At 40.3% G+C, this 26,325-nt stretch overlaps 1 pseudogene across 1 annotated transcript in view; it reads left to right on the forward strand.

Moving 5' to 3' along the window:
- LOC309959866 (ferritin light chain-like) overlaps positions 1-22,957 on the forward strand; it is a 60,928-nt pseudogene extending 37,971 nt beyond the window's left edge. The window contains exon 3 of the transcript in view: positions 22,422-22,957. The product of the transcript in view is annotated as a ferritin light chain-like (transcript). The remainder of the gene's footprint in view (positions 1-22,421) is intronic.
- Positions 22,958-26,325: the final 3,368 nt, after the last annotated feature.

A 26,325-nucleotide genomic window follows, 5' to 3' on the forward strand; every position in this document is an offset into this window, starting at 1 on the left:
CGCCCGCCCCGGCGGGTGAGCAGACAAGCCTCTCGGGCTGGTGAGTGCCGGTCGGCACCGATCCTCTGTGCGGGAATCTCCCCGCTTTGCCTTCCGCACCCGTTGCTGTGCACTCCTCCGCGGCTTCGAAGCTCCCCCCTCCGCCTCCCGCAGTCTCGGCCCGCGAAGGGGCTTCCTAGTGTGTGGAAACTTTTCCTCCTTCACAGCTCCCTCCCACTGGTGCAGGTGCCGTCCCTATTCTTTTGTCTCTGTTTTTTCTTTTGCCCTACCCATGTACGTGGGGAGTTTCTTGCCTTTTGGGAGGTCTGAGGTCTTCTGCCAGCCTTCAGTAGGTGTTCTGTAGGAGTTGTTCCACTTGTAGATGTATTTCTGGTGTATCTGTGGGGAGGAAGGGGATCTCCGTGTCTTACTCTTCCGCCATCTTCAAGCTTTTTCTCTTCCTTTGTGCTTAGTCTCCTCCTGGAACTTATTACCTACAGAAGTGCCTTCGTTGTAAATGGTCAGGTCTCAGCCAATGCTATTATCATCAGCAGGTGACCAAATGATACAGCTTGCTTTCTAAACAAGCTCCACACTCTTTGCTTTCAACATTTTCGCTTTCCTTCAAGGCACATAATCCAGTGGTCAGTTTCTCCCAGTTAGTGAGGTTTGGGGAAAATTACCCAGTGAACAATTCCTTGTGGCCTCACTCTTTCCTCATACTCTCCTCTGTGCTCTTGAGCTAAAGAGACCTGGATTAAAGTCACTTGCTCTAACCTTATTATTTTAAAATACGGCTGCTCCTGCTTTGAGGATTTCCACTGGACCAACACAGCAGCAAAGCAGCACTGAATCAGAAGCAGGTAAATTTCAAAATGACAGCTCTAAACATATCCACTCTCCTTTTGTTCTCCTCCTATCCCTTTGCTCTGAACACCTCTGCCCTGAGGCTGTACCTTCTCTGATTACTGCTCCAAAAGGGTTTCCAAGAGCGGGGAGTATTTATGGCTTCATTTGCTCCCAAGTCCGTGGTGGAAAAGGATGCTTGCTTCCTGATTCTTACTAATTCCACACTCACATCATCAACACAAAAATCATCATTAAAAAGAAATTTCCTCAGCTTCATATTTCTTCTGGGCCAACACTGAAAGAATATTTTCAAAGAAACAATATCCTCTCTCCTTTGCACTTTTGAGTTTCACGTTCTTACCTCCAGTCTCATTTTCAACCCTTATTACGGGATGCATCACAAAAACAGAAGAAAGTTCTTTGTGCTTTCCTGTACCAGCTAATTATTCTAATTTGTTCTGTCTCTACCGAACAGAATGCAAAATCAACACAAAGCCTGATTATGCGACCTCTTCCAAGGGAATGGTCTGAGAGTTGTCTATTTACTAATGAAGCTCAGTGTGTATTAAGGGTTGACTGAAGCAATCATCAGGAATTTTCATCCCTTAAATTAGTCTCTTCTACCAGATGCACATCTTTCATTTCGGATAATATAACTTTTAAGTTCAGGATACAACTGGACAAAAGAAAAGAAAAAAAGGTAACCAACACAACATTTGCAGTAATAACACAGTAACAGCTATCATCCTTCCCTGAGGAATTCAGCCTACTTTATGGACACAATTTAGTACAAACTCATAAGAAAGCTAACAAAGCCCCAAACCACTTCACAAGAGTGTAGAGAGGTAAAGGTCAGAAATTATTACTGCCAGACCCAGCAGACAATGGCACCTACCGGAAAGAGCACAGGACAGGAAAACCTGGAAGCCTGTGTTCCAGTTTCGGTTATTCCTGTAAGCACTAGTACGATCTGAGTGAACTCAGCCTGCCCTGCTTTTTCCGTTTATAAAAACCTACATCATCCTCTCAGTAGAATAAAATGCCACATCTGAAAAGTTGCAGATCTCTTTAGGAAAGAAACAAAACTCATGCTTTCCAACCAAAATGGAATAATTCAGTCAATGGAGACTTAATAAAAATCTGCCATAAAGCAATTGTTTACTTGAAATCTATCTTTTGTGGTATATTTATTGGGGTAAGGAGTGTAAGCAAATCATAATTAGAGTTACCAATTATTCCAAAAATCAAGGTCATTGAGTTCAGATTCCAACTTTGACCCTGACCCAGGCTTACAGAGATGTAAGATGTCCCAATACCTCATACCCACCATACATGGGAGAAATAAGGTATGCAGACAGATCCTCTTATAAATATCCCATATGTAGTGGTTTTAATACAGGGTCTCAGATTCATTGCCATTCTTCGCATCCAGATGTGGGCATTTTCCCTTGAATTTAGGCAGGCTTTCCATGGCTTCAAACAATAGAGCAGGGGTCAGTAAATTATGGCTGGTGGGCCAAGTCTAGGCCTCTACCAGCTTTTATAAATGAAGCTTTATTGGAACACAGCCATGTTCCTTAGTATATGTATTGTTTGTGTCTGTTTTCACATCACAGCAGCAGAGCTAAGTAGTTGCAAAAGAGACTGTATGGCTTGTAAAGCCTAAAATATTGACTGTCTGACACTTTATGGAAAAAGGTCTCCAACACCTGCAATAGTATATAATGAAAGTGATGCTATGTAACATCTAAGACTAGGTCATAAAAGGTCATGCAGCTTTTGCATGATTCTCGTGGAATGCTTCAACCCTGGACACTCATTCTCTTGGGATACTCTATCTTGAATCCTAACTACCACGTTATGAGAAGTCCAAGCCACCTGGGCAGCCATCTATAGGCACTCCAGTCAACAGTTCTTGTTGGGCCCAGTCTTCAAGGGCCAGACATGTGAATTAAAATTATCTAGATGATTCCAGCTCCAGCCATCCGAATCCTCATGAGCTGAGGTTCCAGACATCAGTCATGGAGTAGAGACAAGCCATCTCCTCTGTGTACTGTTTGAATTGCTGACCCACAAAATCTGGGCACATATTAAAACTTTTGTTTATTTCACCACTAAGTTTGGACTTCTTTATTATGTAGCAATAGATAACTATAGCACTGTGTCTGTACACAGGATATCTACATTTCACAGAGCACAGATTTTTAGGTGTGAATGTTGACTGCTCAATTTCTAAGAAGAATGTATACACACACATGGGTACAAAATGTTTATGTATATATAAATATTAGACCTATATAAACTAATCTATATTATCCATAAAATGAGGGGGCCTTGATAATGGCTAACATTATTTTTCGGTACTTATTGTGTTCCAAGAACTGATAAATTCTTGCATTGTATGAATTTTCTCTTTCACCCTCATAGCAACTCCCTGAGAGAAGTAATGTTATCTCTATTTTATAGATGAGAAAACTGAGGCAAAAACAGATAACATGCTCAAGAGTACTCAACAAGTAAATTTTGAGTCAACATTTGAACCCAGGTTCTCAAGTTTTAGATCCCTTACTCATACTCACCAAGCTATATACTGAGGAAGGGGATGAAAGCTGACGCCATTACCTCATGCTCAAGAAGTTAGACAGAAACTTAGCAGGTATGGTTGAAAGAAGACAGGACTTGGAGTCGTAAGTCCAGAGCCTGAGTTATGAGATGAATTTTCCTCTCATCTAGATATAGGTTTGCTTTTAGAAAATGAAGAAGATCACTGCATATTTTGATTGTTAATTTCTGTACTTAATGATTACCAAAGGATGGAATTTTACCAGGGAGCTATTTTGCAATGACATAAATGATTGATTCAAACTCAAACCTTTATTATAAATTATTGATTCAAAATGAAATCTTTATTAAGTCTCCCTTGCATCAGAAGTCTTTCCCACTCTTCATTTCTTTGAAACCCTTTTCTGTCTACTCTTGGCCAAAGCTTGAAGCCTAATTTAACATTTGGAAATAAAATAATGTAATAGTCATAACACAGCAATTCCAATGCCTACTGAAACGGAAGCTCTAAATAATTTTTCAGATAATTTAGGAAATTAAAAATATTTACATCATAGATGCAAAGACAGAAGTTACTTGTGTAATAAATGGTGAGACAAAAAGTTTCTGGTCAAGTAGATTTGTTTAAATATGATCACTAATCTGAGTTCTACCCCTGTGCTAAAACCCAGTGACAGGTTGCGTACAGCTTCTAAAGGGATAGTTCAGTGCATTGGGTCAAATTCATGCCATAAAATGTGGTATTAGTAGTAGTACTAGAAGACAGAGTGACTGTCTTCTTTGGGACATAGATGAAGACCCCAAGATAGACAATATCAAGGACAAATTATGTAGAATAAGATATTATCTCAGTCCTTGGAACATGTCATCCAGGATAGAACAAGAAGTAGATTTATTATCAAGTACATGAAGCCAGAGACAGTAAGCAATGAGTGGTAGTTGGTTAAAATAGACAGGTTTTAGAAGTAGAGGCACGGATGTAGAAAACAAACTTAGGGTTACCAGGGGATTGTGGCGGGGAGGCTAAATTGGGAGATGGGGACTGAAATATACACACTACTATACATAAAATAGATAACTAGTAAGAAACTGCTCTTCTTATTAGCCCAGGGAACTCCATTCAGTACTCTGTAATGGGCTATTTGGAAAAGACTCCAAAAAAAAAATAAAAGTGGGGCTTCCCTGGTGGCACAGTGGTTGAGAGTCTGCCTGCTGATGCAGGGGACATGGGTTCGTGCCCCTGTCCGCGAAGATCCCACATGCCGCGGAGCGGCTGGGCCCGTGAGCCATGGCCGCTGAGCCTGCGCGTCTGGAGCCTGTGCTCCACAACGGGAGAGGCCACAACAGTGAGAGGCCTGGGTACTGAAAAAAGAAAAAAAAAAAAGTGGATATGTGTATATGTATAACTGATTCACTTTGCTGTACACCTGAAACTAACACAACACTGTAAATCAACTATACTCCCATAAAAATTTACAAAAAAAAATAGGTTTTAAGAAACATAGTCAGGGAGCAGTGTGGATTGGAAAGACCTGGCAAGAAATATTTCTGCATCCTCAGACAGTGCTCCCCAAGCTGGCTATTGCAAGGTTGAGCATTTAAGAGATATTTGACCTAAGGAGGACATGAGATTAACAATCATCCCAATGTGCATGAATTATTCTCCTCGGTGCTATCAGAAATCAGATGGCATCGTAGAGCAGGGGTCAGCAGATCTTTTTTGTAAAGGGTCAGATAGTAAATATTTTGGATTTTCTGTACCATACGTCTCCATTGCAACTGCCCATCTGCTGCTGTAGCACAGAAACAGCCATGCACAATACGTTAATGAATGGATGCGGCTGTGTTCAAGCCAAACGTTATGTACAAAACCAGGAGTCAGGGCTTCCCTGGCGGCACGGTGGTTGGGAGTCCGCCTGCCAATGCAGGCGACGTGTGTTCGTGCCTCGGTCCGGGAGGATCCCGCATGCCGCGGAGCGGCTGGGCCCGTGGGCCATGGCCGCTGAGCCTGCGCGTCCGGGGCCTGTGCTCCGCGGCGGGAGAGGCCACGGCAGTGAGAGGCCCGCGTACCGCAAAAAATAATAATAAAAAAAATAATAATAATAGAAAACCAGGAGTCAAGCGAGATCTGATCAGCGGGCCAGAGTGTGCGGACCCCAGTTCTGGGTCAGTGTTCACAGCTGAATGAGTCATTAGGCCTTAAGTTCCAGTTCTCATTGTACTACTTTCTACCTGGGTGAACTTGGGTTCGTCCTTTTATTTATATGGGCCACTGTATTAGTCAAGGTTCTCCAGAAAAACAGAACCAACAGCATGTGTATACAATGTGCCCATATATACTGACAGATATAGATCTAGATATCGATATTGATACCTCGATCTATATCCATATCTATATAAAGATAGAGAAAGAGAGAGAGAGATTTTAAACAATTGGTTCACACAATAATAGAGGCTTGGTAAATTCAAAATCTGCAGGTTAGGCTTCTAGAGACTCGGAAGAGTTGCAGTTCAATTTCTGTAAGTCTTCTGGCAGAATTCCTTTTTGCGACAGGGAGGTCAGTCTTTGTTTTATTAAGAGCTTCACCTGATTGGATGAGGCCCATGCATATTATGGAGGATAATCTGCTTTACTCAAAGTCCACCACCAATTTAAATATGAATTTCATCCAAAAACACCATCACAGGGACTACCCTGGTGGCACAGTGGTTAAGAATCCGCCTGCCCATGCAGGGGACACGGGTTTGAGCCCTGGTCTGGGAAGATCTCACATGCCGTGGAGCAACTAAGACCATGCACCACAGCTACTGAGCCCGTGCACCTAGCGCCCATGCTCTGCAACAAGAGAAGCCACCGCAATGAGAAGCCCACACACCACAACAAAGAGTAGCCCCCGCTTGCTGCAAATAGAGAAAGCCCACGTGCAGCAACAAAGACCCAATGCAGCCAAAAATTATAAATAAATAAAACATAAAAATTTTAAAAAGCACAAAAACACCATCACAGAAATATCCAGAATAATATTTGACCAAATAACTGGGCATGGTGGCCCAGACAAATTGACATGGAAAATTCACCACCTAAGCCATAGTTTTGTCACCTTTTACTGAGAAATATGACTTATCTGAGCTATTTTGATACCTAGAAGATACCTTCTAGAGGTAACACCCTCAGTATTTTACATGGTAGGCAGTAGAGGGAATGAGCCCATTTGCCCAGTCATATGACACCTAAAGGATAAAATTCTGTCTTCTCTCTCCAACCCACAAGGATGAATGCCAAAAATACATCACTTATATCTGCTTTAGCTAACATAGGATAGGTCTGGAACAGACCTATGCTCCCAGTAAGTCTCATGAAATGCTGTTTCATTAAGGAGAGACTTTACTTGCTAAGATTAGAAGCAAAAGAGGGTGGTGGATGAAAAACTGCCCAAGGATATAAGCTCATGCAAGGAAGCAGGAGAGAGAATGGGTATCCGAAGATGTGCGCTCTGAGCCAACACTAATTCCACAGCATCAGGTTATAATTCAGGGAGCCCAACCGCTGGGGTTTTTTTCCCCTTCTTCTTTTCCCCCAAAGAGAGACAAGCATACTGCCAAAGGAAGAGCATTAGTCACCACAGATAAATTCCTTTTTAGAGCTGATCTCACAAATGATTTGGCTCAGTGTAGACTATGATTTGGCTCCCAAAACCATAAGCTAGAGCATTTCATTCCAGCTCCCTCCTCAAATATCCATGATAGGTAAAACTCTGGCATCAAGTAGGTCTTGAAATCTCCCCAGGTGATTATAATATGCAACCAGGGCTGAGAATCTGGAGATGTAGAGCAAATTTAAATTGAACTTTAGTTAAACAGTAAAACAAGCTCTGACTCTACTGGCTGGAGCTAGACAAGGGATATGGATTTAGTGGGATGAGAAGATGAAGGACACCAGGGAGTAAATCAAATGCTTTACACCTGTGCTTAGCTAATTGTTACTCAGATAATTCAGACAATCTTACAGCACCTGAACCCTGAAATTCCTTAGTTCTGTTTACAAAAAAGTAACTCTTCAAGTAACTGAACTCTGAGAATCATGCCAATCATAAAGAAAAAGAAGAAATCTTATTTTTTGAATTAGTTGATTTCATATATACTGTTTCACTTTCATGATATTCACTAGTTATCTTTCTTTCCATTTTATGTTTGAGGAAAGTAAGGCTTTAAAGTCTCAGTAATTTTCTCAAGGTCACTTGTTAAGGGTGTGGTAGGCAGCATAATGGCTCCTAAAAATGCCCTCACCCTAATCCCTAGAACCCAATAATATGTTACCTTACATGGTAAAGAGGACTTTGCAGATATGACTGAAGTTATAGGCCTTGAGATAGAAAGATTATCCTGGATTACCTCATGGAACAAATCTAATTGCATGAGTCCTTAAAAGCAGAAAACCATTCCCAACTGTAGAAAGAGAAAGAGAGAGATGTCCTAATAGAAGCCGAATCAGAGAGATGCAACATTTTGGGTTTTGTAGGTGGAGAAAGGGGACTCTGAGTCAAGGACTACAAGTGACCGCTGGAAGCGGATAAAGTCCAGGGAACAGAAACACCCCTAAGAGCCTCCAGAAAAGAATGTAGCTCTGCCAACACTTTTTTTTCTTTTTTAACCATCTTTATTGGAGTATAATTGCTTTACAATGGCGTGTTAGTTTCTGCTTCATAACATACATACACATATATCCCCATATCTCCTCCCTCTTGCATCTCCCTCCCACCCTCCCTTCCCTATCCCACACATCTAGGTGGACACAAAGCACAGAGCTGATCTCCCTGTGCTTTGTGGCTTCTTCCCACTAGCTAGCTATTTTACATTTGGTAGTGTATATATGTCCATGCCACTCTCTCACTTCATCCCAGATTACCCTTCCCCATCCCTGTGTCCTCAAGTCCACTCTCTATGGCTGCGTCTTTATTCCTGCCCTGCCCCTAGGTTCTTCATAACCATTTTTTCTTTTTTTTTAGATTCCATATATATGTGTTAGCATATGGTATTTGTTTTTCTCTTTCTGACTTACTTCACTCTGTATGACAGTCTCTAGGTCAATCCACCTCACTACAAATAACTCAATTTCATTTCTTTTTATGGCTGAGTAATATTCCATTGTATATATGTGCCACATCTTTATCCATTCATCTGTCGATCCTGCCAACACTTTTACTTTACTCAATTGAGACCAATGTCAGACTTGTAAGGTAATAAATTTACGTTGCTTTGAGTCACTAAATTTGGGATAATTTGCATGAAAGCAATAAAAAAAATACAGAGGTCCTACAAGAGCCAGGCTATATATTTATACTTAAGTATTTCTGAAATGAATTTAACCTTGTGATTGACAGCAGCAGCAGCAGCAGCTTCCAAGGGATCCCACCACACACCTGAGGCAAAAGGAGCCTAATACAAAGCAGTGACAGCAGCAGGTCACTGCCCCACACTTGGGGTAGAGGGGGACTTGATCTACTGTAGCAGCAGCATAGCCTGAATGGGAACCCATCCTCCTGTGGCACTAGTCCCATCAACATTAGTCTAATCTGCTAGCATCTGCTGTGCCAACAGGCCCAACATATACAAACCCTCCAACTCAGTAGCATTAAGTGAGCCAGGCTCAGTGTTTCCTGAAACTCATATCCAGTTGCACTGGAAATCCAAGATATCACCTACTGTTATGAAAACATAAACAATAACAGAAGACTGGGAACTTCAGAAAGAAAAGGGGAACAATGGAATGGGTGAAAACAAATGGGGTAAATATAAGAGACTATCATTAGCCTCATGAGTTTCTTAAATTCTATATGAAGGTCAAAGCAAAAATGATGACACCATCTGATGGGGTTCTCAATGTAGAGAAAGGAAATACTACAGAAAATCATACTTTAAAACTGGGGAATATTAAGAGACCTAAATGGAAGTAAAATTTTGAAACTTCACTTGAAGTAATAAAACACTGATTCCAGTAGGCTATGATAAATTACATATGTATACTGTAATGCCAAAAGCAACCACTAAGAAAACTATACAAACAGTATACACAAATGATTATAAATGAATTAAATTAAAATGGACTTATTAAAAAATGTTTAAGTAACCCACAAGAAGGCAAAATAAGGGAAACACAGGATTGAGAAACTAAGGTAAAAGACAAAACAAAAAATAACATGGTAGACCAAATCTTTGACATGGCAATAATTACATTAACGGTAAATGATCTAAATAACCAAGTCAAAGACAGAGATTGGAAGAGTAGATTAAAAAAATCGCAAGCATGATCCAACTATATACTGTCTATAAGAAGCTTACTTTAAACATCATGATATAGGTAGTTCAAAGTAAAAGGATGAAAATGATATATCATGTGAACATTAATCAGAAAAAGCAGGAATGGCTATATTAATATCAGACAAAGTAGACTTCAGAGCAAAGGAAATTATTAGGGGCAAAGAGGGTCATTACATAAAGATAACAGGAATAATCCACCTAGATGACCTAGTGATACTAAATGTGTGTGCACCAAACAACAGAACTTCAAAATACATGAAGCAAACACTGAAAAAGGTAAAAGGAGAAAGTTTTAAATCCACAATTATTATTTGAGACTTCAACACAGCAATTTATACAACTACCAGAGAGAAAAATCAGCAAGGATATGGAAAAACTGAAAACATCATCAATCAACAGGATATAACTGACATTTAAAGAACACACTCAGTAAGAGCAGAATACATATTCAAGTGTCCATGGAACATTCACTCATATACCATATACTGGGCGATAAGAAAACATTAGCAGATTTAAAAGAATTAAAATCATAGAGAGTATGTTCTCTAGCCATAATGGAATCAGACTAGAAATCAATAAGAGAAAGACAACAGGAAAATCTTCAATCACATGAAAACTAAACATCACAATTCCAAATAACTCATGGGTAAAAAAGACAGCATCAAGGAAAAATTTTTAAATGCATAGAATAAAACAAAATGGAGATATAACAGATCAAAGTTTGCGGAACAAAGGGAAAGCAATGCTGAAAGGGAAGTTTATAGCACTGAATTGGGAAAGAAAATATTTCAAAGCAATAATCTAATTTTCTATATTAAAATAGTAAAAAAGGAAGAGGAAAAAACACTAAACAAGCAGAAAGAAGGAAATAATAAAGATGAAACAGAAATCCATGAAACTGAAAACAGGAAAATAGGGGGGGAAATCAATGAAACAAAAGGCTGGTTCTTTGAAATAAGCAATCTAACCAATAAAGATCTAGCAAGACTGATAAAGATAAACAGAGAGATGGCACAAATCACAGATATCAGAAATGCAACCAGGGATACCATGACATATCCTGCAGGTTAATGAGGGACAAGTTACTATGAACAAGTCTACACTATAAATTCAAAAATGTAGATGAAATGGGCCAATGTTTCTACACCCAAAACTACCAAAACTCAGCCAAGATGAAATAGATAATCTCAATTTTCCTGTAACCATTAGAAACACTGGTTTTTCATTTAAAAACTCCCAAAAGAAATGTTCAGGCTTAGATGTTTCACTTTTACCCAAGACTTAAAGAATTAACACCAATTTTACATGATTTGATAAGAAATAGAAGTAGAGGGAACAGTTTCTAATTAATTTTATGAAGCCAGTATTACCTTGATACCAAAACCAGACAGGGATAGTATAGAAAGAAGAAACCTACAGACCAATATTTTTTATGAAATTGGCTGAAAAACCCTCAGCCAAATATTAGCAAATTAAATCCAGAAATATATGAAAAGAATAATATACCATGACCAAGTGGGTTTTATTCCAGTTATGCAAAGTTGGTTAAATATTTGAAAATTAAACAGTGTAATCCACCATATCCAATAGATTAAGGGGGAAAAGTCATGTGATCCTATCCATTAATGCAGAGAAAGCATTTGACAAAATCCAATCCCATTCATGATTTTAAAAAAAGAAGAAAAAAAAACTCCAAGCAAACTAGGAATAGAAAAGGAGCATACTGAAACTCATAAAGATGATCTACAAACAACCTATACCGACATGATATTTAACGGTGGAAGACTGGATGCTTTCTCTGTAAGATCAGAAACAAGGCACCGATATCTGCTCTCACCACTTTTATTAAATATATCACTGGAGGGTCTAGTAAGAAAATAAAGCAAAAATAAATAAATACATAAATTTAAAAGTTAAATTTTTAAAAAGTTTATTTAAAAGATAAAAGGACTATTCCTACTACGTTGCATAGGAAGGAACATATCCTACTGAATGTTGAATAGTAATATATCCTATTATACTGAATAAGGAAAAGTAAAACTGTCTGTATCTGAAGATGAGATGATAATCTAAATGGAGAAAATACCAAGGAATCCACAAAAAGCTTGAGAAATAATATTAGTTTGTAAATGATTTAGAGTACAAGATCACCACAATTTTATCAAATTATATATTAATAACAAATGTGTAGAAGCTTAAATAAAAATATGTGATGCCATTTACAACTGACCTAAATAAATACCTAAATATAAGCCCAATAAGACATTTATAGGACCTCTATACTGAAAATTACAAAATGCTGATGAAGAAAAATTTTTAAGTCCCAAACAAATAGGGAGACATACCTTGTTCATGGATTAGAAAACACAACATGGTAAAGATGTCAATTCTCCCCAAGTTAAGAGGCTTAACACAATTACTCTTAAAATGCCCTCAAGGTTTCTGTGGATATAGACAAGCTTATTCTAAGATTTATATGGTAAGAAGAGGCTGAAGAATAGCTAAAACAACTTGTAAAGGAAGATGAAAATGGGAGGAATTAATCTACCCAATTTCAAGATTTTGCAGTAATGATGGAGGGTAGATACATAGATCAATGGAATGGAATAGAGAACCCAGAAATAGACTGACATAAATACATATAACTTGTTTTTGACAGCAGTGCAAAAGCTATCAAGGAAGAATAGACTTTTCAAAAAATGGTACTGAAACAGTTGGACATCCCTCGACAAAAACAAACAAAAAATGAACCTTAACCTCCACACCTTACACAAAAATTAAATCAAAGTGGATCATAATCTTAAATGTAAAAGCAGGGCATTTTTAGAAAAAAAATAGGAGAAAATGTTTGGCATCTAGAACAAGGGGAATAATTCTTAGACTTGACACCAAAAGTATGATCAATAAAGGCAAAAACTGATAAATTGGATCTCATGAAAATGAGTTAAAAATGCTTCATAGAAGATCCTTTTAAGTGGATGAAAACTCAAATTACACAGTAGGAAAACATATTTGAAAATCCCATATGAGACAAATGACTTGTATCTATAATATACAAAGAACTCTCCAAACAACTTAAAAAAATCCAACTAGAAAATAGGCAGAAGACAGGAACAGACATTTCATGGAATAGAATATACACACGGCAAAGGAGCACATGAAAAGATGCTCAGCATCATTAGCCATTAGGGAAATGCAAATTAAGACCATAATGAGATGTCAGAGAGTAACTAAAATTAAAGTATAGTGACAACATCAAATGCTGGCGAGTACATAGAAAAATTATATCACATCACTGGTGGGAAAATAAAATTGTTTAGCCACTCTGATCAACAGCTTGACAGTCTCTTTTAATCCTAAAAGTAGATTCACCCTACAACGCAGTAATTGTACTCTTGAGCATTTATCCAAAAGAAACAAAAAATTAATTAAGTTCCCACAGAAACTTACACATAAGTGTTCATAGCAGTTTTATTTATAATAGCCAAAAACTGGCAACTACTCAAATGTCTTTCAGTGGATGAATGTTGAAACAAATTGTGATAAAATCTGATGATAGAATACTACCGAGCAACAAAAAGGAACAAATTATTTTTTTAACATCTTTATTGGAGTATAATTGCTTTACAATGGTATGTTAGTTTCAGCTTCACAACAAAATGAATCAGTTATATATACACATATGTTCCCATATCTCTTCCCGCTTGCGTCTCCCTCCCTCCCACCCTCCCTATCCCACCGCTCCAGGCGGTCACAAAGCACCGAGCTGATCTCCCTGTGCTATGTGGCTGCTTCCCACTAGCTATCTACCTTACGTTTGGTAGTGTATATATGTCCATGCCTCTTTCTAGCTTTGTCACCGTTTACCCTTCCCCCTCCCCATAGCCTCAAGTCCATTCTCTAGTAAGTCTGTGTCTTTATTCCTGTTTCACCCCTAGGTTTTTCATGACATTTTTTTTTCTTAAATTCCATATATATGTGTTAGCATACGGTATTTGTCTCTCTCTTTCTGACTTACTTCACTCTGTATGACAGACTCTAGGTCTATCCACCTCATTACAAATAGCTCAATTTCGTTTCTTTTTATGGCTGAGTAATATTCCATTGTATATATGTGCCACATCTTCTTTATCCATTCATCCGATGATGGACACTTAGGTTGTTTCCATCTCTGGGCTATTGTAAATAGAGCTGCAATGAACATTTTGGTACATGACTCTTTTTGAATTATGGTTTTCTCAGGGTATATGCCCCGTAGTGGGATTGCTGGGTCATATGGTAGTTCTATTTGTAGCTTTTTAAGGAACCTCCATACTGTTCTCCACAGTGGCTGTATCAATTTACATTCCCACCAACAGTGTAAGAGGGTTCCCTTTTCTCCACACCCTCTCCAGCATTTATTGTTTGTAGATTTTTTGATGATGGCCATTCTGACTGGTGTGAGATGATATCTCATTGTAGTTGTGATTTGCATTTCTCTAATGATTAGTGATGTTGAGCATTCTTTCATGTGTTTGTTGGCAGTCTGTGTATCTTCTTTGGAGAAATGTCTATTTAGGTCTTCTGCCCATTTTTGGATTGGGTTGTTTGTTTTTTTGTTATTAAGCTGCATGAGCTGCTTATAAATTTTGGAGATTAATCCTTTGTCAGTTGCTTCATTTGCAAATATTTTCTCCCATTCTGAGGGTTGTCTTTTGGTCTTCTTTATGGTTTCCTTTGCTGCGCAAAAGCTTTTAAGTTTCATTAGGTCCCATTTGTTTACTTTTGTTTTTATTTCCATTTCTCTAGGAGGTGGGTCAGAAAGGACCTTGCTGTGATTTATGTCATAGACTGTCCTGCCTATGTTTTCCTCTAAGAGTTTGATAGTTTCTGGCCTTACATTTAGGTCTTTAATCCATTTTGAGCTTATTTTTGTGTATGGTGTTAGGGAGTGATCTAATCTCATACTTTGACATGTAGCTGTCCAGTTTACCCAGCACTTATTGAATAGGCTGTCCTTTCTCCACTGTACATTCCTGCCTCCTTTGTCAAAGATAAGGTGACCATATGTGCGTGGGTTTATCTCTGGGCTTTCTATCCTGTTCCATTGATCTATATTTCTGTTTTTGTGCCAGTACCATACTGTCTTGATTACTGTAGCTTTTAGTATAGTCTGAAGTCAGGAAGCCTGATTCCTCCAGCTCCGTTTTTCGTTCTCAAGATTGCTTTGGCTATTCGGGGTCTTTTGTGTTTCCATACAAATTGTGAAATTTTTTGTTCTAGTTCTGTGAAAAATGCCAGTGGTAGTTTGATAGGGATTGCATTGAATCTGTAGATTGCTTTGGGTAGTAGAGTCATTTTCACAATGTTGATTCTTCCAATCCAAGAACATGGTATATCTCTCCATCTATTTGTATCATCTTTAATTCCTTTCATCAGTGTCTTACAATTTTCTGCATACAGGTCTTTTGTCTCCTTAGGTAGGTTTATTCCTAGATATTTTATTCTTTTTGTTGCAATGGTAAATGGGAGTGTTTTCTTGATTTCACTTTCAGATTTTTCATCCTTAGTGTATAGGAATGCCAGAGATTTCTGTGCATTAATTTTGTATCCTGCTACTTTACCAAATTCATTGATTAGCTCTAGTAGTTTTCTGGTTGCATCTTTAGGATTCTCTATGTATAGTATCATGTCATCTGCAAACAGTGACAGCTTTACTTCTTCTTTTCCGATTTGGATTCCTTTTATTTCCTTTTCTCTCTGATTGCTGTGGCTAAAACTTCCAAAACTATGTTGAATAAGAGTGGTGAGAGTGGGCAACCTTGTCTTGTTCCTGATCTTAGTGGAAATGCTTTCAGTTTTTCACCATTGAGGACGATGTTGGCTGTGGGTTTGTCATATATAGCCTTTATTATGTTGAGGAAAGTTCCCTCTATGCCTACTTCCTGCAGGGTTTTTATCATAAATGGGTGTTGAATTTTGTCAAAAGCTTTCTCTACATCTATTGAGATGATCATATGGTTTTTCTCCTTCAATTTGTTAATATGGTGTATCACGTTGATTGATTTGCATATATTGAAGAATCCTTGCATACCTGGAATAAACCCCACTTGATCATGGTGTATGATCCATTTAATGTGCTGTTGGATTCTGTCTGCTAGTATTTTGTTGAGGATCTTTGCATCTATGTTCATCAGTGATATTGGCCTGTAGTTTTCTTTCTTTGTGACATCCTTGTCTGGTTTTGGTATCAGGGTGATGGTGGCCTCGTAGAATGAGTTGGGGAGTGTTCCTCCCTCTGCTATATTTTGGAAGAGTCTGAGAAGGATAGGTGATAGCTCTTCTCTAAATGTTTGATAGAATTCGCCTGTGAATCCATCTGGTCCTGGGCTTTTGCTTGTTGGAAGATTTTTAATCACAGTTTCAATTTCAGTGCTTGTGATTGGTCTGTTCATATTTTCTATTTCTTCCTGATTCAGTCTTGGCAGGTTGTGCCTTTCTAAGAATTTGTCCATTTCTTCCAGATTGTCAATTTTATTGGCATAGAGTTGCTTGTAGTAATCTCTCATGATCTTTTGTATTTCTGCAGTGTCAGTTGTTACTTCTCCTTTTTCATTTCTAATTGTATTGATTTGAGTCTTCTCCCTTTTTTTCTTGGTGAGTCTGGCTAATGGCTTATCAATTTCGTTTATCCTTTCAAAGAACCAGCTTTTAGTTTTATTGATCTTTGCTATCATTTCCTTCATTTCTTTTTCATTTATTTCTGATCTGATTTTTATGATTTCTTTCCTTCTGCTAACTTTGGGGGTTTTTTGTTCTTCTTTCTCTAATTGCTTTAGGTGCAAGGTTAGGTTGTTTATTCGAGATGTTTCCTGTTTCTTAAGGTAGGATTGTATTGCTATAAACTTCCCTCTTAGAACTGCTTTTGCTGCATCCCATAGATTTTGAGTCATCGTGTCTCCATTGTCATTTGTTTCTAGGTATTTTTTGATTTCCTCTTTGATTTCTTCAGTGATCACTTCGTTATTAAGTAGTGTATTGTTTAGCCTCCATGTGTTTGTATTATTTTTACAGATCTTTTCCTGTAATTGATATCGAGTCTCATAGCGTTGTGGTCGGAAAAGATACTTGATACAATTTCAATTTTCTTAAATTTACCAAGGCTTGATTTGTGACCCAAGATATGATCTATCCTGGAGAATGTTCCACGAGCACTTGAGAAAAATGTGTATTCTGTTGTTTTTGGATGGAATGTCCTATAAATATCAATTAAGTCCATCTCGTTTAATGTATCATTTAAAGCCTGTGTTTCCTTATTTATTTTCATTTTGGATGATCTGTCCATTGGTGAAAGTGGGGTGTTAAAGTCCCCTACTATGAATGTGTTAGTGTCGATTTCCCCTTTTATGGCTGTCAGTATTTGCCTTATGTATTGAGGTGCTCCTATGTTGGGTGCATAAATATTTACAATTGTTATATCTTCTTCTTGGATCGATCCCTTGATCATTATGTAGTGTCCTTCTTTGTCTCTTCTAATAGTCTTTGTTTTAAAGTCTATTTTGTCTGATATGAGAATTGCTACTCCAGCTTTCTTTTGGTTTCCATTTGCATGAAATACCTTTTTCCATCCCCTTACTTTCAGTCTGTATGTGTCTCTACGTCTGAAGTGGGTCTCTTGTAGACAGCAAATATATGCGTCTTGTTTTTGTATCCATTCAGCCAATCTGTGTCTTTTGGTGGGAGCATTTAGTCCATTTACATTTAAGGTAATTATCGATATGTGTGTTCCCATTCCCATTTTCTTAATTGTTTTGGGTTCGTTATTGTAGGTCTTTTCCTTTTTTTGTGTTTCTTGCCTAGAGAAGTTCCTTTAGCAGTTGTTGTAGAGCTGGTTTGGTGGTGCTGAACTCTCTCAGCTTTTGCTTGTCTGTAAAGGTTTTAATTTCTCCATCAAATCTGAATGAGATCCTTGCTGGGTAGAGTAATCTTGGTTGCAGGTTTTTCTCCTTCAACACTTTCAATATGTCCTGCCACTCCCTTCTGGCTTGCAGAGTTTCTGCTGAAACATCAGCTGTTAACCTTATGGGGATTCCCTTGTGTGTTATTTGTTGTTTTTCCCTTGCTGCTTTTAATATGTTTTCTTTGTATTTAATTTTTGACAGTTTGATTAATATGTGTCTTGGCATATTTCTCCTTGGATTTATCCTGTATGGGACTCTCTGTGCTTCCTGGACTTGATTAACTATTTCCTTTCCCATATTAGGGAAGTTTTCAACTATAATCTCTTCAAATATTTTCTCAGTCCCTTTCTTTTTCTCTTCTTCTTCTGGAACCCCTATAATTCGAATGTTGGTGCGTTTAATGTTGTCCCAGAGGTCTCTGAGACTGTCCTCAGTTCTTTTCATTCTTTTTTCTTTATTCTGCTCTGCAGTAGTTATTTCCACTATTTTATCTTCCAGGTCACTTATCCGTTCTTCTGCCTCAGTTATTCTGCTATTGATCCCATCTAGAGTATTTTTCATTTCATTTATTGTGTTCATCATTGTTTGTTTCATCTTTAGTTCTTCTAGGTCCTTGTTAACTGATTCTTGCATTTTGTCTATTCTATTTCCAAGATTTTGGATCATCTTTACTATCATTATTCTGAATTCTTTTTCAGGTAGACTGCCTATTTCCTCTTCATTTGTTAGGTCTCATGGGTTTTTATCTTGCTCCTTCATCTGCTGTGTGTTTTTCTGTCTTTTCATTTTGCTTATCTTACTGTGTTTGGGGTCTCCTTTTTGCAGGCTGAAGGTTCGTAGTTCCTGTTATTTTTTGTGTCTGTCCCCAGTGGCTAAGGTTGGTTCAGTGGGTTGTGTAGGCTTCCTGGTGGAGGGGACTAGTGCCTGTGTTCTGGTGGATGAGGCTGGATCTTGTCTTTCTGGTGGGCAGGTCCACGTCTGGTGGTGTGTTTTGGGGTGTCTGTAGACTTATTATGATTTTGGGCAGCCTCTCTGCTAATGGGTGGGGTTGTGTTCCTGTCTTGCTAGTTGTTTGGCATAGGATGTCCAGCACTGTAGCTTGCTGGTCGTTGAGTGAAGCTGGGTGCTGGCGTTGAGATGGAGATCTCTGGGAGATTTTCGCTGTTTGACATTATGTGCAGCTGGGAGGCCTCTTGTGGACCAGTGTCCTGAAGTTGGCTCTCCCACCTCAGAGGCACAGCACTGATTCCTGGCTGCAGCACCAAGAGCCTTTCATCCACAGGGCTCCTTAATTTGGGATGATTCGTTGTCTATTCATGTATTCCACAGATGCAGGGTACATCAAGTTGATTGTGGAGCTTTAATCCGCTGCTTCTGAGGCTGCTGGGAGAGATTTCCCTTTCTCTTCTTTGTTCTCACAGCTCCCAGGGGCTCAGCTTTGGATTTGGCCCCGCCTGTGCGTGTAGGTCGCCGGAGGGCGTCTGTTCTTTGCTCAGACAGGACGGGGTTAAAGGAGCCGCTGATTCGGGGGCTCTGGCTCACTCAGGCCGGGGTGGGGGTGGGGGGGTAGGGAGGGTCACGGAGTGTGGTGTGGGCCTGCGGCGGCAGAGGCCGGCGTGACGTTGCTAGCCTGAGGCGCGCCGTGCGTTCTCCCGGGGGAGTTGTCCCTGGATCCCGGGACCCTGGCAGTGGCGGGCTGCACAGGCTCCCCGGAAGGGGGTGTGGACAGTGACCTGTGTTCGCACACAGGCCTCCTGGTGGCGGCAGCAGCGGCCCTAGCGTCTCATGTCCGTCTCTGTGCTCCTCACTTTTAGCCGCGGCTCGCGCCCGTCCCTGGAGCTCTCCCAAGCAGCGTTCTTAATCCCCTCTCCTCGCGAACCAGGAAACAAGGAGGGAAGAAAAAGTCTCTTGCCTATTCGGCAGGTCCAGACCCCTCCTCGGACTCCCTCCCGGCTAGCCGCGGCGCACCAACGCCCTGCAGGCTGTGCTCACGCAGCCAACCCCAGTCCTCTCCCGGCGCTCCGACAGAAGCCGGAGCCTCAGCTCCCAGCCCCGCCCGCCCCGGCGGGTGAGCAGACAAGCCTCTCGGCTGGTGAGTGCCGTTCGGCCCGATCCTCTGCGCTGGAATCTCTCCGCTTTGCCCTCCGCACCCTTGTTGCTGTGCTCTCCTCCGTGGCTCCCAAGCTCCCCCACTCCACCACCCGAAGTCTCCGCCCGCGAAGGGGCTCCTAGTGTGTGGACACTTTTCCTCCTTCACAGCTCTCTCCCGCTGGTGCAGGGCCCGTCCCTATCCTTTTGTCTCTGTTTAGTTTTTTCTTTTGCCCTAACCAGGTACGTGGGGGGTTCCTTGCCTTTTGGGAGGTCTGAGGTCTTCTGCCAGCGTTCAGTAGGTGCTCCGTAGGAGTTGTTCCACGCATAGATGTATTTCTGGTGTATATGTGGGGAGGAAGGTGATCTCCGCGTCTTACTCTTCTGCCATCTTCCCGGAAGTTTCTGGAACAAATTATTAATATATGCAAAAATTGAAATGAACTTCAAGGGAATGATGCCGAGGGAAAAATTTTGAAAAGCCGATCTCCGAAGATTAAGTAATTCATGATTATGTTTACATATTTTTCTTAAAATAACAAAACCGTGGAGATGGAGAACAGTTTAGAAGTTGCCAAGGGTTAGAGATGGGGGTAGAAGGTACAGCGGGGGAACTCTGTGAGGTTTTTGTGGTTCCAGTACAAATAATACAGCAATCTTGGTTTTAATCCCTAAAGATTTCTAAAAGCAATTCCTAATAAGAGGTGTCCAGATATTTAGTAATGGCAGATTAGAGGTATAGCTCCCCAACATAACAACTTCAAAAGAGAACATACTAATTCAATGCATATGTTAATTTCAAAAAAAGGCCAGTCACAATACTTAAATGGTATATATCTTAACTATATTATTCTAAGTATCCAGCTATACCAGATGGACTAGCAAGATTTTCTGTACATTCAACCTTATTTAAGACAGTAAATCTTATAAGACAGTTAGAAAAAGAAAAAAAAAAAAACAAACCTCAACTACAGTTGGATATTCTCATAGGAAGATGAGGTGCAAATATGCAGCAGCGGTTCAAAAGCTTAAGCAGTGGCACCTAAATTTGGTTGTGCATTAGAATCATCTGAAGCACTTTTTAAAAACCCTCACACTGACGGTTGGTCATCGTAGACCAATAAAATCATTTTAAATCTCCTCAGACGATGCCAATGTCTAGCCAGAACTGAGAACCAGCGGACTAAGCAGAAGGGGATGTTTCTACAAAGATCTCTTAACAATAAGTCCTTTCACCCAATCAGATTTACCTCCCCGCAAAGGGCTAAAGAACGCTAGTGTTGTCCATACTTGCTTAGCTTTAATTAGCACTTGTGACTTGCCCAAAACCTAGATCATGTTTCCCCTAAATTTCATGTTATTCCCTACGTTTTTCAAACCCAGGGCTAAGGGGTTTGCCAGGATGAGATTTTAAGTGCTCACACAGGGGAAGTCCCTGGCAAACCAGGACAGCGGTCCCTCTACATTGAAATGTAAAGCATCCTAAATAACCCTGCCACTGCTCCCAGATCCTAGTCTGTGCCAACCAGTGGAGAAAAGGCATTCTCCATTACTACCACGGCAAATGCTGCTGTACTTGCCTTGGCTGGTCCCTATCTTTTCCAGGCACCAATCCCCTTCACCTGCTGGTGGACGCTTTGGCCAGCTGACAATGCAGATATTTTCAAACTTTAAGGTGAATAAAAATCATCTGGAGGGCCTGTTATAACAGAGATCACTGAGCCCCACCAGAGCTGCTGATTCCATAGGGCTGGGACAGGGCCCTAAAACTTGAATATCTGACACATTATCAGGGGACGCTGGTAAAACTGGTCAGGTTGTTACCGAATGCAGGTTCGTCTGTCTGAAGCACAGTGAGGCCAAACAAACCTAAAGGCTGGAGTCTGGAGCAGAGAAAGGTTTATTGCAGGATCGAGCAAGGAGAGGGGTGGCCCGAGTTCCAAAACACCCTGAAATCTCCAAAGGATTTCAGCAAAGCATTTTTAAAGGCCAGGTGAGGGAGGGACGTCCCAGGGAATGTGATCAGCTCGTGCACAATCCTCTGATTGGTTGATGTTGAGGCCACAGGGCAGGTAACATTATCCATCCTTAGGTGCCAGAAGGTCTGGGGGCTACGTGCTCATGATCATCAAGGAGTTAATTTCTTCCATTGGGTGGTGGTTTTTAGCATCTGAAAACTCAAGAAATATGCCTGAGATACTATTATCGGAGTACTTCAGAGAGGAACTACAGCAGAGGATATGGGGGATGGGTCTGTCCTAGGAAGGCCCCATAGGGTACTGCTTGGTTACAAGGTGACCATACTTTGAGAACCACTGCTCTAGTGGCTTGGAATGTTCAGAAAGTAATGGAAGAATCCCTTCCCAGGTCTAGATTCTAGTATCGCCAGCTATTTTGGTGGGGGGAAGGGTAAGTTTTGTCCTTGCTTGGACTTCTTGTTCATTTATATCAAAGCCTATTTGAGGCAGTGCGCTCGGCAGTCCTGCAGTTCTGTCTTTTGCTTCAACAGTGTTTGGAATGAACAGACCCAGGGACGCTCCTTGCTCCAGCCCCCGACCACCCTCCAACCTTTCTTCCTGTCGCAACCTTTGGAATCAGCCACTCAGCTATCCTCAGCCTCCAGGACAGGCCAACACCGTTTTTTGAGCTTAGCTCCTTATCACTGATCAACCACGAGTTTCCCAGGTTCGTCAGAATTATTCCATCGAGGTGGAGGCCGCTGTCCACCGCCTGTTCAACATGCATCTGGGGACACTTACCTCTCTCTGAGCTTCTATTTCGACAGCAACAATGGGACTCTGGACAGTGTGGGCCACATTTTTCGCCAACTGGCTGAGGAGAAGTGTGAGGGCGCCCAGCGTCTCTTGAAAATGCAAAACCAGTGCTGTGGCCGCGCCCTCTTCCAGGATGCGCGGAAGCCTTCTCAAGATGAGTGGGGTAAAACCCAGGACGCTGTGGAAGCTGCCATTCTTAGGGGGAAGAGCCTGCACCAGGCACTATCAGATCTGCGCGCCCTGGGTTCCGCCCGCGCAGACTCCCACCTCTGTGACTTCCTGGAGAGCCGCTTCCTGGAGGAGCAGGTGAAACTCATCAAGAAGATGGGCGACCACCTGACCAACCTCCGCAGGCTGGCTGGTCCGCAGGCTGTGCTGGGCGAGTATCTCTTTGAAAGGCTCACCCTCGAGCACAAACAGGAGTCTCTGAAGTCCAGCGGCCTCTGAGGAGCCCCTCTGGCATCAGAGCTTCTGCCTGAAGCCCTGCTCTGCAGCTACTAGGCAGCTTTGTAACCGCCCTGGAGCCCTCTCCCAAGCCTTGGACCAGATGGAAACAATAACGCTTTTTGCAGAAGGAAAAAAAAAAAGCCTATTTGAAACACAAACAGAATAAAGAGGAAAAAAAGAAATATATATATATGTGTATATATATATTCATGTTTTTCTTTTTTTAAAAATTTATTTTACTGAAGTATAGTTGATATACAATGTTGTGTTTATGCTGTACAACAAAGTGATTCAGTTATACATATATATAATTTTTCATATTCTTTTCCATTATGGTTAATTACAGGACATTGAATATAGTTCCCTGTACTATACAGTAGGACCTTGTTGTTTATCCATCATATATATAATAGGTTACCTCTGCTAATCCCAAACTCCCAATCCATCACTCCCCCACCTCCCCCTTCCCCTCGGGAACCACAAGTTTGTGTGCTATGTCTGTGAGTCTGTTTCTGTTTCATGGATAAGTTCAACATATTGACCTTCAATTCTTCTACTTTGCAGCTTCCCTCTTATCAGGACATGTCAGCATTTAGTGCAAGGACAAATGCTTGCCTCTTGGTGAGTAATGTAGGCAATGCCTCCAAGAGACAAATAGCCCTTAGGGAGGGGGAAAAAGTCTTTCAAAAAGGTTGACGCCCAGAGGAGGCATTTTCAGTCATCTCAGCTTAGAGGTCAAATATCCAAAATTAAAAAGGTTAAAAAAAAGGAAAAGAAGAAAGCAGGGAAGAAAAGAAGGAAACAATTTTCTTATCTCATAGTAATAAGGCAGTTTTCCTTAAAAAAAAATGACTTAAGCCTTAAATTCTCTTTCCTAATCAAAATGTGCTTTTCCGTCTTTAGACTATTCCTCTTATATCCTGTATTATTCATGACGTTTAATTCTTGAAATAGCACATGGCTGAAAACAGAAGCTAACCTCTTGTCCACTATGAATTAAATCTTCTTTTCCTAGGACCTGTCTACAGTGTACAATTTGGGGTTTGCCAACATAATTATTTTCTCTGAAATAAGTTACAGCATTTTGCCTTTTCAATATATAGTTATACAATATATTGTTAACACAACATAGTTAATATAGTCAATATAGTAAATACAACTATAACACACGTGATATGATGCCACTTCGGTGATTTTCTTCATCCATGTAATTCTGAAATTTGACAGTATAGTTTTCATATTCTAATGAGCTGAGTATTACCTTTGCAAGGATAGAAAAATAAAATAAATTCATAATATTCTTGTGTGGTTTGCCCCTGGGGTGGATTACCATAATGGGGGGATATTTGAGCCTTTCCTCCAGCGAGCAGCCCCTTGTCCTCTCCAGGGAGGGGGGGAAAGGATCTTTAATCATAATAATCCTGGGGGGAGAAATCTCAGAAATAAGACATCTGCTTCTGTGCCTTGTTGTTTTGCAGAATAGCAATGATTGCTTTAGCAGCTTCTATTGCCATGTGGGTACAATAAGTAAATGAACATAAACTTGAATGAACGCATAAAAGAAGGATAAACCCACCCAGCTTAACAAATCCACTCTCTCACCTGCTGTGCCCTGAAACATGAAAGAAAGAATCATGGGATCATAAGGATTAATAAAATAACAGTCTCTGTTAACAATATTGACAGAAGGTATAGGAAAATTTGTCTGATGTGGGACCAAGAGCTTAACTGCTTAATCCTTTTTTTTTTTAAGGGCAACTCATTCATTTATTGTTTAAAGATTGCAAGACAACTTCTGAATTTCTGTAGCACAGTTTAAATGTTTTACTTTTTTGATAAATCAGAGTATAATAGAAAAAACAATTAGTTTCCAGTAATATCTATATCTCTATTCAGAATTAAGTCTTCCACAGACATGTAACCTGGAAACAAAAGCCTGTTACAATAAGCAAAGCTTCAACAGAGCTGCTACTTTTCGGGCCAGGGAAAGGTTCATCCCTATAGGAGGAGGATGTGCTATGTAAAATGGCTGCAAGGTCACAGCCTTGAGGGCGCTGGAAGTCTATTATCCTATCCCACATTAAGTAGTTTGGTGAACTTCAAACGTCCGTTCATCTGCAACCAAGCTGGCAAACTTTAACTGATATTTCAAGCAGGTAAAAAATAAATTAAAAGAAATCCTTACACTGATGTTCCTTGATTCACACTGTTAAATGGTTCATTAACATGTAATTCTGGCTAAGAATTACATTTGAGACTCCTTGCTCAGATTTTGGTTAACAGTACAAATCTTTGAGAAATTCAAGTTCTTATTAATCAATAATTTGTCAGCTAGGCTACATTCAGGCATCAGCTGCAACTACAGAATAGGTGCACTGCCTCAGCGCTTTGGAAAGACATAATCTAGAACACTACTAGCAGACAAAATATCTGTTACTAGACAGCACAGGTGCAGTACAGCAAGACAAAAACATATATTCATGTGTGCCGCGGACCAGCCGGAGAAAGAGGATTTCACCGCCCAGGGTCAGAAGGGAAGGGGTAAGGAACTGAAGTGGCACCGACGGATGGGGTCAGAAGGACCAAGACAACTGATGGTTGCAAGGCAAATTTTATTGCGCTACAGTTGCAGATTATCTAGACTAGAAAAAGGAAGGCTGCCAGATGGTGGTTTACATTATCTACAGACTATCTCGGCTCAAGGTTAACTTCCCTGGGAGGAAACCCATAAACCCAGAAGCATCAAAAATAACCTGCATGTGCAGGGGGAAGACAGCTTTGCTTGTCTCATTTTACATTCTTTCTGATCTCTGGGCCCTGGTGATTTATCTCCCATGGAATGGAACAAGGAGGGGAACAAGTAGGGACAGTCCCTTCGAGCAGCGGTGGCATGCCTGGCATGTCCGTAGCCTGCTCTCAAGGCTGACTGCTTCCCACAGGTCCCCTTTTTTATTTTTTAACTTTTGCTGCAAAATAATTCCATGAAGTTTAGTGCCGAGAGTAGTGTAATGTTGCATGAGGATACGAAACAGACATGAGAAGATTATTATCAATAATAGGCAAATTATGGCCAGGGTAATAAATCCTGACAACCTTCCGGTAATCAAAGACTGAGGGTTTAACCACTTTAAATGATCCAGTAAAGTTTGAATTACATCTTCTGGCGAAACATCATCAAGATGTGTATTTTGTATATCCTGAATTTCAGCATTTAATTTCTTAAGATCAAGACTAATATTATTATCTGACCAAACACCCAGCAGATGCATTTTTACTTTTTCCCATTCCCAAATACAGTCATTGTACTTTTAAGGAGTAACACACATCCATGTATACTTTGCATAACAAGCTAAACGCATCCTCAATTT

This window comes from Leucopleurus acutus, assembly GCF_964270905.1.
Source record: "Leucopleurus acutus genome assembly, chromosome: 3".
NCBI classification, from domain to species: domain Eukaryota; kingdom Metazoa; phylum Chordata; class Mammalia; order Artiodactyla; family Delphinidae; genus Leucopleurus; species Leucopleurus acutus.